A 12,190-nucleotide genomic window follows, 5' to 3' on the forward strand; every position below is an offset into this window, starting at 1 on the left:
CTCTGTGCAGTTTTCAGTACACCTTGCCTGGTTAGCAAAAGAAATTCCTGCAGTGAAGAGTACAAGCAAAACTCCTGCTGTGCATGGAGTAGTTCTTTCCCTTCATATTATGTACCCATCCTTTGGATTCCAGCTTTAGAGTGCTGGACTAGGGTCTAGGAGACCTGGGTTTGAATCTCTACCTTGCCAAGGAAGCTTGCTGGGTAACATTGGAATACTCTCAACCTCTGATGGAAGCAGCTTGGGTTCCCACTAAAAGTAGGGTATAAATCAGGATTGCCAGCCTCCAGATGGTGGCTGGAGATCCCCTGCTATTACAACAAAGGTTTGAGGGCCAGAAATCAATGTAAAGTGAGAAATTTAAATTTGGAAGGGGGAAATGACATCACAGGAAGGCGTTTGGATGCAATGTTCTGGAAGTGATATCATTTGAAGGGGCGGTACTTGTGAAATGACATCACTTGACCTTTGACCTGGAAGTGACATCACAGGATATGACATCACAAAGTGATGTCACATCCTTTCTCCTGGCTCCACCCCCAAAGTCTCCTGGCTCCACCCCCAAAGTCCCCAGATATTTCCTGAATCGGACTTGGCAACCCTAGAACTCAGTATTCCTGTTTATAACAGACAAGCTAATCTCTGCCAGGCAGTGCCGTTATTATGGAATAGTTTTAAAAGGAAAACAGCCTTCTAGTTTCTATCAACAATTTTTCGTACCCAAAACAATAGTAAAACTAATAATAAACAGAAACTTTTTAGTAAAACAGTTAATACCACATAGCCAAAATAGTTCAATTCACTACAACAAAAACAATTCACTATAGCAAGTCCTCTACCAATGATAGTTCAATTGAAATTCAAGTCACTACGGGATCTTCCAACTGCTTCAGGGTATTAATTTATAATCCAGGGCTAAATGCCCTATTTGTAATCCAAAAATAAGATCAAAAATTAAACAATTAAACAATTAATTAAACAAATAATCCAAGAGAAAAATAAAACCAGGCACTCCCAACGAGAAAAGAAAAAAATAGTAAAAATAAGGAAAACTCCAACTTTGATAAACAAAGAGAGGAAGAGTGAAAAAATAAAGCCAAAGCCAAAAATATTCAAACCATATCAAAAATATTCAAACCATGAGTAAAAGAAAGAAAAAAGGTAGAAGCAAAATTAAAGGGTTATATCCATAACATCCAACATCAAGGAATTATAATCCACTTTAGAAATTGGCACAAATATTCTTCTTTCAATCAAGAATCCTGTTATGTTTTATGGGTCAATATACAATGCCCACTAGAATTTAAAAGTCAAATTGGAGCTCATATAAATTTATTCAGAGCACTTCAGTTTAACCTTCAAATTGCTTCTTAAGCCAGCTGTCCTTCACATCCATATATGCTTACAAACAACTTTCCCAAAGTCAGATCTTCTTCCCCAGAAGAGAGTCTAAAACAAATCAATTAAGTTCGGTCATCAAGTCTCTTCTATGTTTAAGGATTGGTGTGATTCTCCTCATGCAGGTATTACAGATATCACCAAGATAGGCAGAAACTTTTAGAAGCCTTGAAGGAGGAGAGAGAGTTCCACCCCCCACTTTTCAATCTTTTGCCTCCACTTGAATTCCGCTTCAGCCCCAGTTCTCCATTTTCCTGCTTGTCAAGAGGAATGCCTTAGAAATCAGCAAAAAGAAGAAAGAACACTTACAATCATAATAGTAGAGATGCAGATTGTCTTTCTACTGCAGAGTCACTTAGATCAGAAAGGAGAAAGGAAGAAGCCGGCAGTCGACCCTCAAGCCATTAAAAAATGGCGATTGGAACAGCAAGGCTTGAAGCGAGCGGGATTGGGGGACAGCTGCCACCTCTGTCTTCCCCATTCAACCACTCAAGCTCCCTGCCTTCTAGGACCCTTCCTGGGTCCCAGGGTTGAGTTACTTCATGGGGGACCCCTCAAACAGTCCGATTTAGAAACGGCTCTGGACGTGCCGGTCCGAGCCACTCCTAAGAATGCGTCGCTGAAACCAGAAGCTGAGGTCCATGGGGTCTTGAAAACATCAGCCCAGTCACTGCTTTTTTGTAGAAGTTATTTATTAGAAGTTGTCTAGTTCAAACACCTGAAGGTGTGGTTAGTCTCACTCACCTTAGAGTTGCAGTTCATTACAAGGGAGAAGAGCCATGTTGTTGCAACCTTCTTGAGACCACACCTCTCTCTCACTGCTGCCACTGTCTGGTTTGTTTGCTTTTCTCTTTCTGCCTCTGCTCCTATACTCTCTCCCTTTAACTAGCCTCCTCCCTTTTTATAGCCAAAGCCTCACATCAGGTCCTTGTGCTAAGCTCCACTTTCCCTTTCTCTGTTTCCTGCTTCTTAGTCAGCTCCTCTATATAGCCATGGCCTGCCTGAAACCACCTGGGCCCAGATAACCATCATTTCCTCATCTAGGCTTGTCCACTGCCTCCACGCCTTCTGAGATTCCTGGTAGCATGCTGCCAGAGTTGCCTTGCTGTTGAGGCTACCCTGACTTCACTCTTCTACCCCTAATCCTACACTGGTCCACCTAGGTGAACCTTGTTGCTGGACACAGGGGCGGATCCTGCCTGCGCAGCCATTACAGTTTCCCTTGAAGCTTCATATGTTTTGTAGTCCACTGTCCATATATACTTCATAGAAAACACCAGGGCTTTTTGGGTAGAAAAAGCCCAGCAGGATCTCCTTTGCATATTAGGCCACAACCCCTGACACTAGGGTTCCCAAATCCAACCCCAGAAATATCTGGGGACTTTGTGGGTGGAGCCAGGAGACTTTGTGGGTGGAGCCAGGAGACACTAGGGTGGAGCTAGGGGGAGGGGGGGAAACGGCGAGTCGCCCCATCTCGGAGCGGGCGAGGCCGCTGCCGCCTCTTCCCCACTCGCCGTGGCTGCTCCTCCGAGATGGGCTCAGCCTGGGCTCATCTTGGAGGAGCAGCCACGGCGAGCGGAGAAGAGATGGCAGTGGCGCGGCGGCCTCGCCCGCTCCGCCTCTGGGGTGGAATCGGAGGGGGGGTGGAGGCGGGCCAGGGGCATGGCGAGCCGCGAGTCTGGGTCCTAGAAGGGCCCGGATTCATGGCTCGCCATGCTCCTGGCCTGCCTCGCCCTCCCCTGCGCTGCTGCCGCCTCTTGGCTGCTCCTCCGAGATGGGCTCAGCCTGGGCTCATCTTGGAGGAGCAGCTGTGGTGGGCGGGGAGGGGGCGACAGCGGCGCGGCAGCCTTGCTGGCTCCGGGATGCGGCGGCTCGCCATGCTCCCTGGCACCGTTTCCCCCTCCCCCCGCTTCCGTTTTTTTGGGGGAGTGGGGGAAGAGGGTGGAAATCCTGGGGTCCCCCGCCAGGGCGGGAGGGTTGGGAAGCCTACCTGACACTAAGCCAGCCGGAACTACATTCCTGTGCTTTCCTGCTCAAAAAAGCCCTGGAAAACATTAAACCTATACTTCTCAGCTTCCTTAAATCAAGTACCTAGTATTTGGCCTTGTATATTGACCCCCATTTATGTTGCATAAATGAGAAAGGACAGAGGAGCATTACACCTTTCATGGGAAAGTTTCCTGCAGTTTGGGTGAGTAGAAAGAGAAGGCAGTAGCTTATCAGTCTGTTGGCCTAGTACAAGCATGCCCATCTCTAATAGTTGGTAGTTAGGCATGTTCATAGGCTTAAAAAGGAAAATGATGGTGGCAAGACAGAACTAGGCTCAAGTTTCCAGTCCTTGTTTCATCTTGCTCTTGTGCAGGGTGTCACCCTCCTTTCTCAAAAATGAGAAAAAAATGGCTGAGTGTGGGACTGTGGAAGGATACTGCCATCAAAATAAGGTCCATCAAAACCATCTTGTAAATTACCCTTACTGAAATGTATGTATGTTCCCCAAACACCTTTCCAGAACACTAAATAAACTTGAAGTCATTTGTGGTAAAGTTTAAGAGATGACATAAGCATTCATCCAAAAATGCCCCCCAGGGTTATGGAAAGTTTAACTTTTGTTTTCTTTCCCATACAAACAGGATGTGGCTACTCAACCACTAAGAATGCACCAAAATAGTCTCATACCAGTTCCCATCCTGATGTCAAATTATTTGAACCCATAGGGTTTTCAAGGCAAGAGACATTCAGAACTAGTTTGACATTGTCTGCCTCTGTGCCATGGCCTGGTATTCCTTGGACATCTCCCATCCAAATACTAGCCAGGGTGACCCTGTGTAGCTTCTGAGATCAAAATGACTTGCATATAAATGAAACATTTCCTCATCATCATGTCTGAACATCTGAGGACACTCCCAACTGTATAAACAACACATCATCTTTAACCCTATGGCATTTGGCCATTCAAAAGCATCTGTTTATTCTTTTGGAAAATTGGAAGGTATCAATGTATTGCAGTGGTCATTTATACCAAAAAGAGTGGCCTTGAATGACTATTAGAATACACTGATTCTTTCTACTTTGTTTCCACTGGTAAGACTTCTTTCAAAACTTTACTGCTGTGCATATGAGAAAAACTGGACAAGTTCTGAATGAGAGATATGTTTTGCATTCTGAATCCTTTTTGTGAACTTTGGGTGCTGGGCACTTTAAAAGGTTCTCTCATAAATAGATTTCATGTGCTCCAAAGTAGTATTTTGGGAAAGGGCAGTACTTAGCAGCTAAAGTGAAGTTTAATTGGCTGCAATGTGGTGGGTGGAAGTGTGAAGCCTTCTCTTAGAAATAAGAATAGCATATATAAATGGAGGAACAGAAATGCACAGCCAAAGGAGTTTTTATATGTATGCAGAGAACTTCACTGAAATCTCAGTAAATTATACCTTTGATTAAGCTACTCATTAAAGTATTGTGAAGAAATTCCAGTATATTTAGGTGCATGGTAGGAGACAGGTAGAAAATTATAGTAATTTGAGTTACATTTAAGAAAAGAAGGGTGGATTACCCCATGTGACTAGTTCAGACCATGCTACATTTAAAGTCATGGGGTAATGATGAATTCCTCTGTCTTATAAGATGTGTCACCTGTGCTGAAGTTCGTGTAACTTTCAAGTGACACCATTTCACACAGTGCATTTTTATCAGGTTTCTCTACTGATGTTCATATGCAGATTTGCGACTATCAAGCTTTGGATCTGCACAATCTGAAAGTTGCTAGAAAATTAGAGAGTTGCAGATTTGCGCAGATTTGCGACTATCAAGCTTTGGATCTGCACAATCTGAAAGTTGCTAGAAAATTAGAGAGTTGCTAGGAAATTAGGATCCCTCTATGAATCTTGGTTTGCTAATTAGCAGCAATCAGAGCAATCAAAACCATTCTGATTGGATTAACAATTCTTGTTTTCATTTGTATGCTGTAATGTAACTAGAGATGTATGTTTTAAATGTATTTTTAAAAATGTCGACACAAGACTTTTTGTTTTACCCACTTGGGTTGCTGATGTTTTCAGTGTTATGTTGTTTATATGCCATGCACTATTTTATGCCACTGTGCAAAAACATCAGTTTTAACAGCAATAAATTTGGCAACATTTTGTTACTATGGTTGCGGGGGGGAAAGACAACTGCAGTTTTGTCCTGAAAGGTGGGAACTCATGACAGAGAAAGGGATTTTCAAACCAGTATAGTATATTCATGAAATTTGGTAACAATCTTAAATGTAATAAGTGTATGTGTTATACTAGGAAGTAGGAGTATGCATTTGGATCTTCCTGAGCTGAAAATATACCTGGAAAATACCTTATCAGTATTTTTTAGGTGTATTTCAGCTTCCCAATTGTATCCGGGTTTTCTTGGGTAAACCAAAACAAAAATCCAAGAAAACTGTGGATATATTTGGGTATTTCAGGTAGATCTGAAAATAGCAGAGAGGTGGGAGCAAGAGCAAGCTCCTGCCTCTCAACTGTTTGTTGGCAGTACCAGATTAAACCCTGTGGAGGCCCTAGGCAGTTGAAATCTTGGGGGCCCCTTCACAGATTATCTTCACAGAGTGCCCACCCCACCGCCCACCAGCCCCACTGCAGCCTGCAGGCACCTTCTTAAAAGACCCTTTTACTAAGCTACGGGGGAGAGGCAAAGAGAGGCAAACTTGGTGACAATGCCAGCAGCAGCTGCACCAGGAAAACTGGGGAAAGAGCAGCTGAGTTGCTGGCTGCTCATGCAGGCTGGGAGGGCTGCAAACAGGGGAAAAACTGGGGGGGGGGCAGCCTGGAGCCCCTAAAGGCATGGGGGCCCATAGGCCAGTGCCTACTTGGCTTAATTGTTAATCCAGCTCTGCTTGTTGGGCAGGTTTATACAGTCCCTTGAACTTTAAAGGAACTGTAGAAGTCAGCCTGAGGATCAGCCAGGGTATCAGAGAGGTGAGAGCTCCCCACTGTTAGGGAATTCTGTTTGAAATTCTATTTCTTTATCTCAAACAGTGCGATGGATCACTGGATCAAATAATCATTGAGAGGCATTTAACATGAAAGCAAAAATGTATTTATTACTACAGGGAAAGGGTACTGGGAGATAAAACAACAAACACTATAGAACTACATGCTTACACTAGAAGATCATGTGCTTAATGGAAGACCACTTCCTCTTCCTTCTTGACCTCTCTGCCTGAACAAAGGAAGTCACCTGACTAACTGACCAAACAGAGAAAACAGGTTTTCCCGCTTCTAGACCTTGATCGACAGCAGTCAGTATCTTCTTCCTAGGTCATGCAGATAATAGGGAATCAGGCACAGTGTTAACCCTAATGGATTTTTTTGGAAATCCCAAAATGTTTGAAGTCCAATAATCCTGAACTATAAAATGCTAGTTAAAAAAAAATAGCACACCCCTACTAGGAAGGAGAGAACTGTGTCTTTCCTTGCTTGGGAAACTTCCTTAGACCAAGGATTCCCTGGAAAGTTCACTGGCAATCAGCCCCATAGCTAGGGGCCACTGGGGAAGGAGGTAATGGGGGGGAGGGGGCTTTGGGGGTGAAAATGGGAAGCTGGAGAGGCCAGGGACCACCCATCTCCCTTCCCCCTCCTGGGCAATTTAAATCACATGGGGGGCATGCAGGGAAGCTGGTGGCTGTTCCTGCCACCCTCCTTCACTATTTAGAGCCCACCAATCAGCTGATTGGCAGACCCTTTAAATGGTGTGGGACAGGCAGCGGCTGCTCCTGGGCACCCCTCCCATGCAATTTAAATTGTGCAGGAGGGGAAGAGAGAGGAGTGACCCTAAGATGGGGGGGGGGTTGAGGGGATGGGGAGTGAGGCCCCCCAATACTATCAGGGGGCCAGGCCCCATGGGCCCCTGATTAGTGGTGGGCCTGCTGGCAACTCACTGCCACTACTCAGGACCTCCTGAGAACATCTAGACTAATCCACTGAGAAGGTACCTTTCCAGCACAGTACTAGAACAATGCCAAAGTGACAGGGTAGAAACCCTAGAAAATACCTTATAACCAACTCAGTAGCACACATGTCAAGCATGTGGAGAAGTGATTAATAGAAATATCCCAGAGAAATAAATTGCACTAAGTATAGCCAAAAATGTCTTTATAAATAGATGATTTATTATAATTGAGAGAGGGAGGAAAAGAACAAGAGTGGGAAAAAGGCAAAAAACATCAACAATAGTACAGAAATGTTCAAAAGAAAGGCAATATAATGAAAATGAAAAAAGCAACATCATTGAACTAGCTAAACTCAACACAGATTATAGCAAGTACCAAAGAGCATATGCAGTGCTCCTTGCAGTAACAAGAGGTTGAAAGGGCTGTTAATTCCTTCCCAACCTCTTGTGGATCCATTTCCCGCTGAAGATTGAACAACTCAAACTAAATGAAAAACCCAAATGTCCAAGTATTTATGTGGAATTAGGCCTAAACCAGCCTCCTTTCTAAGGATGAAAACCTGATTTCTCTAATCCCACACAAATCCCCATCTCTGATGTCACAGACTACCATTATCAATCAGAGCAATATAAAATATAGTCCACCTCCATCCAGCATCTGGTAATGGCTCTGAACTTCCAGGACAAATAGATAGTCTGGTCCATACCAGATATGCTCTGTCCAAAAAGGATTACATGAGCCAGGTTTGACCAACATGAAATGGAAATGAATGATTCATTTTACTGGGACCTTCAGGGGTCCAAGATCCCAGAAACTTTTGGTGGCACTCTTGCTCTATTAAGGTTGTAGGGTTTTTGTCATACTATGTCTTTAAATACTGGGCCTTCTGGCTTTGCTTGTTAATAAGTTCTCAAGCACAGCATGATCAAGCTAACTATCTCCTGTTTGTACCTAGTATGAGATAATAAGAGGACCTAACTGCCTTATAAGCTTTTCCCAGGTATGTCCCTTGGTCCAATTGACAGATGTGGTCTGGGAGTTCCATGTCTGAAACATGATTCCCATGTGGACATGGGCCTGATTTAGATCAGGACCATGGCACATGGGGATATAGGGCACTTAAGTCTCCGCTCCACATACACTAGTTCCCAACCTGAAACAGCTTCAGGAAGCCACTATTTGTCCACTGGGGAAACTTTACTGGTAGCCCGTCTGTGCATGCAAGTGTGATTGGCAGGTTGGGTTCTGCCTCTCCCTAACAGTGATAAATGGGAGCTGATGGAGCATTAGAGAGTTGACAGTTGAAAAACAGCAGTTAAGAGAGCGACTGGAAGTTAGCAGTAGGGATGGGCACAATCCAATTTATGAACCTTTGTTTGTGATGAATTTCAGCCATTTTGTGGTTCACAGACTTCAGCCCAGCCATGAACATCCATGAATGTGTAAGACAGACAGCCTCAGAGAGCAGAAAGCAGTGGTTTAAATGGCTCAGAGCTATTTAAACCTGTGCCTTCCTCTTTCCATGAAAAGCAGCGACAAGCATAAAGCAGGAGTCACGAACCCATATGAACTGGTTTGGTTTGCCAACCAATCTCCTAGTTCATATAGCTTCATGGTTCGGTTTGTGGTTCAGCCATGAACCACAAACCAAACAGCAAAAATGCTGTTCATGCCCATCCCTAGTTGGCAGCTAGGGAGCTGAGAAGAAAAAGAGGATGCTTGAGTGGATGAAATTGTGGAGAAGAGCAGCTAAAAGCATGCTGAAAATAGTCAATTTGTAACAAAGGATCCCAATTACAGGAATAGGACTATAGTTCAAAAGTTCAATGAAAGCAGAACCTTACTTTCTTCAGTGTTATGTTCATACCATAAATAAAAGTTAGCCTCTTGTTTTGTTTAACCCCATAGACTGCTTGTCCCAGGAGAAGAAACACACACAAGTTAATATCTCAGTCTACATAGCATATGTAAAAATGGTGGCAGCATGTGAATGGACCAACGTTTGAGTTCCAAGCCCAATGTGTGAGTGAGGGCCTGTTATTCAAAATGGCTGGGTTACCTTGTCTGCTGATGTCTCTGTGAGGGAGAGAGAGTACCAGAGGTGTGAAATAGTCATGGATCTCTGTATATTTTAAAAGAGACAAAATGGGCCTGTTCAGACGCACAGTTTAATCAGTTGTCACTACTGTTTCCTACCGAATTAAAAGTGGCTGATCAGACAGCAACATCTGCCTCCCGGTAGTCAATCATCATTACCCCTCTCCAATCCTTCTCCAAATGGGATTATTTTGTTACCTGCTTCTTTGTGGTGTTTTGTGAGTTGTCCGGTTTCACCTTGTAGTTTTCTCCGTCTGGATAGTTCTGCTGCGATATTAACCAACTTCCAGATGTCTGAAGGCTATCCCAGAGCAAAAGGAGCCTCAGACGTCCGGTTTACAGTCACAATTTTTTTTTTTACTACTTAGTGATATGCGCATAACCGCATAACCACATAATGGTTTTACCTATGTGCATGTACAAATGCGCATAATGTGTGCATATGCACAATGTGCACCTGCGCATAATGTGCACATAATGCTATTATGCGCCTAATGGTGGAGGGGGAAAAAAAGAACTGCATGGTGCCGTCGTGTGGACGGCAGAAGATGGTTTCACTGCAGAGTGATTCGAATTGCAGTATGGCAGTCTGATCGATAATATCCGGAACAAAGATATTCGGAACAGAACTGGATCAGTTTAACACAGACTCAACACGTTGTGTGAACAGGGCTGAAGGGTGGCAAATGTGATATCTTAACCTATGTGTACTCTGAATCTGATAAAGCTTGCAGTGGGGAGTGGGTGGGTTGTAAGCACACTGAGTGAGTGGAGAAGTAGCATCACAAAAAGTTTTCCAGTGGGACAACTAGTGGTTCCCTGAGTAGGTGGCAAAGCTTAAGCATCCCCTTCCCATGTGCAGCAATCCTGAATTGGTCCCTAGTGCACCTAGAGATCAAGCTCTGAGTATGGAGCTTCCAGACAATATCTGCTGACCTGATCCAGAAACATACTTGAGGGAAACTGTATTGCATAGTTAGGCACTCAAACTGTTATTTTGTCTCTGAATTTGGAGGAACATTCCCCCCCCCCCCAATAATGCTTCTTTCATGTTTGAGAATTTGTTAAGGTTTTCCTTTTTCATTCATTCATTGCAGAGTACATTCAAATTGCTAGAAAAACTAATTACATTACAATGGAAATGTGCATATTAATCCCACAATTAATTCATTACTGCTGAGAAAGCAGCATTCCAGAGTACATGAAGTTAAGGGGAAGAGATTAGTCCCTCTGGGGTGTTTCACAAATCTATTTAATTACATTGTGAAGTTCACTTAATGAAATCATCTTATGCAAGCCCCCCCCCCCCAACATTGTTGAACCTGTGGGCACTTTGGAGTCTTGAAAAAGTGTATTGGCATACCACAAAATGGCTGCCATTGAAGATGTGGATTCTAACTTTTTCCTATATATATATTTAAAATACTTTTTCAATCAAATGAAATGGTCAGAAGAAAAAGTAGACAAAGTAGAAGATTTCAGTTTGTAAAGAGGACCAAAAAGGCTTCTAAGTGGTAGTTTAATTGAGTAGGTCTGTCACTGTAATATTTATCCAGTTGAAATTGTAGTAGGTTGCATCAGTTATCTGCAAGCCTTTGTGGAATCAGCAATTCTGACAGGGGGAAGCCAGTACTGGGGATTCATATATCTCTGTATAGTGGATTTTATTTGTTATAGTCTTGATGTGGGAGGTGCTAGAGGTGTCAGGGTAGTTGCCCTGGCTGAGGTGAATACAAATTCCATTCTTCCTCCTCATGTTCTTTCCTCATCTCTTCTAGCTTTTCTGGTGTCTCACTTCTTGTAGTGAGGATCTCATCCCCTACTTGTCTTTCACTGGTAGTAAAGCTGTTATTGTGGCATAGTAGATTCAAGCAAGCACATACCCCTCCTGCAGATTAATGGAGATAAACTGCAAGTCTGTTATTCTTTAACCTGCAGCTACTGCTAGAACTTCGGGGGGGGGGGGAATTGGAGCTTAGGTGTCCCCCCTTCCCATGCAATTCCCATCACTGCTATGGCAGACTCTCAGGCTCCTGCCTTTAGTACACCTTAAAGCTAGCTGGAGAAGTGAAATGGGATAGGGGTGAAGGACAGCAAAACACAACAGAATGTAGAGCAGAGAAAGGGGAAGGAAGGAAAGTGAAAGGTGACAAAAAGTGTAGAAAAGCAGAGATTATGAGAAGGGAAAAGCAAGTCACGGTGGAGAAGATGACTTGAAAAGGAGATGTAGAAGGGATCAAAAGGGGGGCAGCAAGTGGGAGCCAGGTAACACACTGACAGGTGTCAGGGCTTTTTTTGTAGCAGGAACTCCTTTGCATATTGGGCCACGCAACCCTGATGTAGCCAATCCTCCAAGAGCTTACAGTAGGCCCTGTACTAAGAGCCCTGTAAATTCTTGGAGGATTGGCTACATCAAGGGTATGTGGCCCAATATGCGAAAGAGTTCCTGCTGCAAAAAAAGCCTTGCAGGTGACACACACAACTCTTATTTATCAAAATATGGATATATGGCCTTTTCCAGTGACTATGGTAGCTCGTGTTGGGGATCACTGATCTTGTGTGATGCAACCTTTCTGTTCATGCAGTAAGATGTCATATGGCATTTCAGATCAAATGGTTTATTCATCTACCATGTGGAACATCACACTTTGCTTCACTGAGGGTGTGTGTGCTGGATTTGGACACTTTATAGGAGATTGATTGTACCTTCCCAAAGCATTTTAATGAAATACAGCCACAGGATGCTGCTAGTTTGAT

This window comes from Heteronotia binoei, chromosome 13 (genome assembly GCF_032191835.1).
Source record: "Heteronotia binoei isolate CCM8104 ecotype False Entrance Well chromosome 13, APGP_CSIRO_Hbin_v1, whole genome shotgun sequence".
Taxonomy (NCBI): Eukaryota; Metazoa; Chordata; class Lepidosauria; order Squamata; family Gekkonidae; genus Heteronotia; species Heteronotia binoei.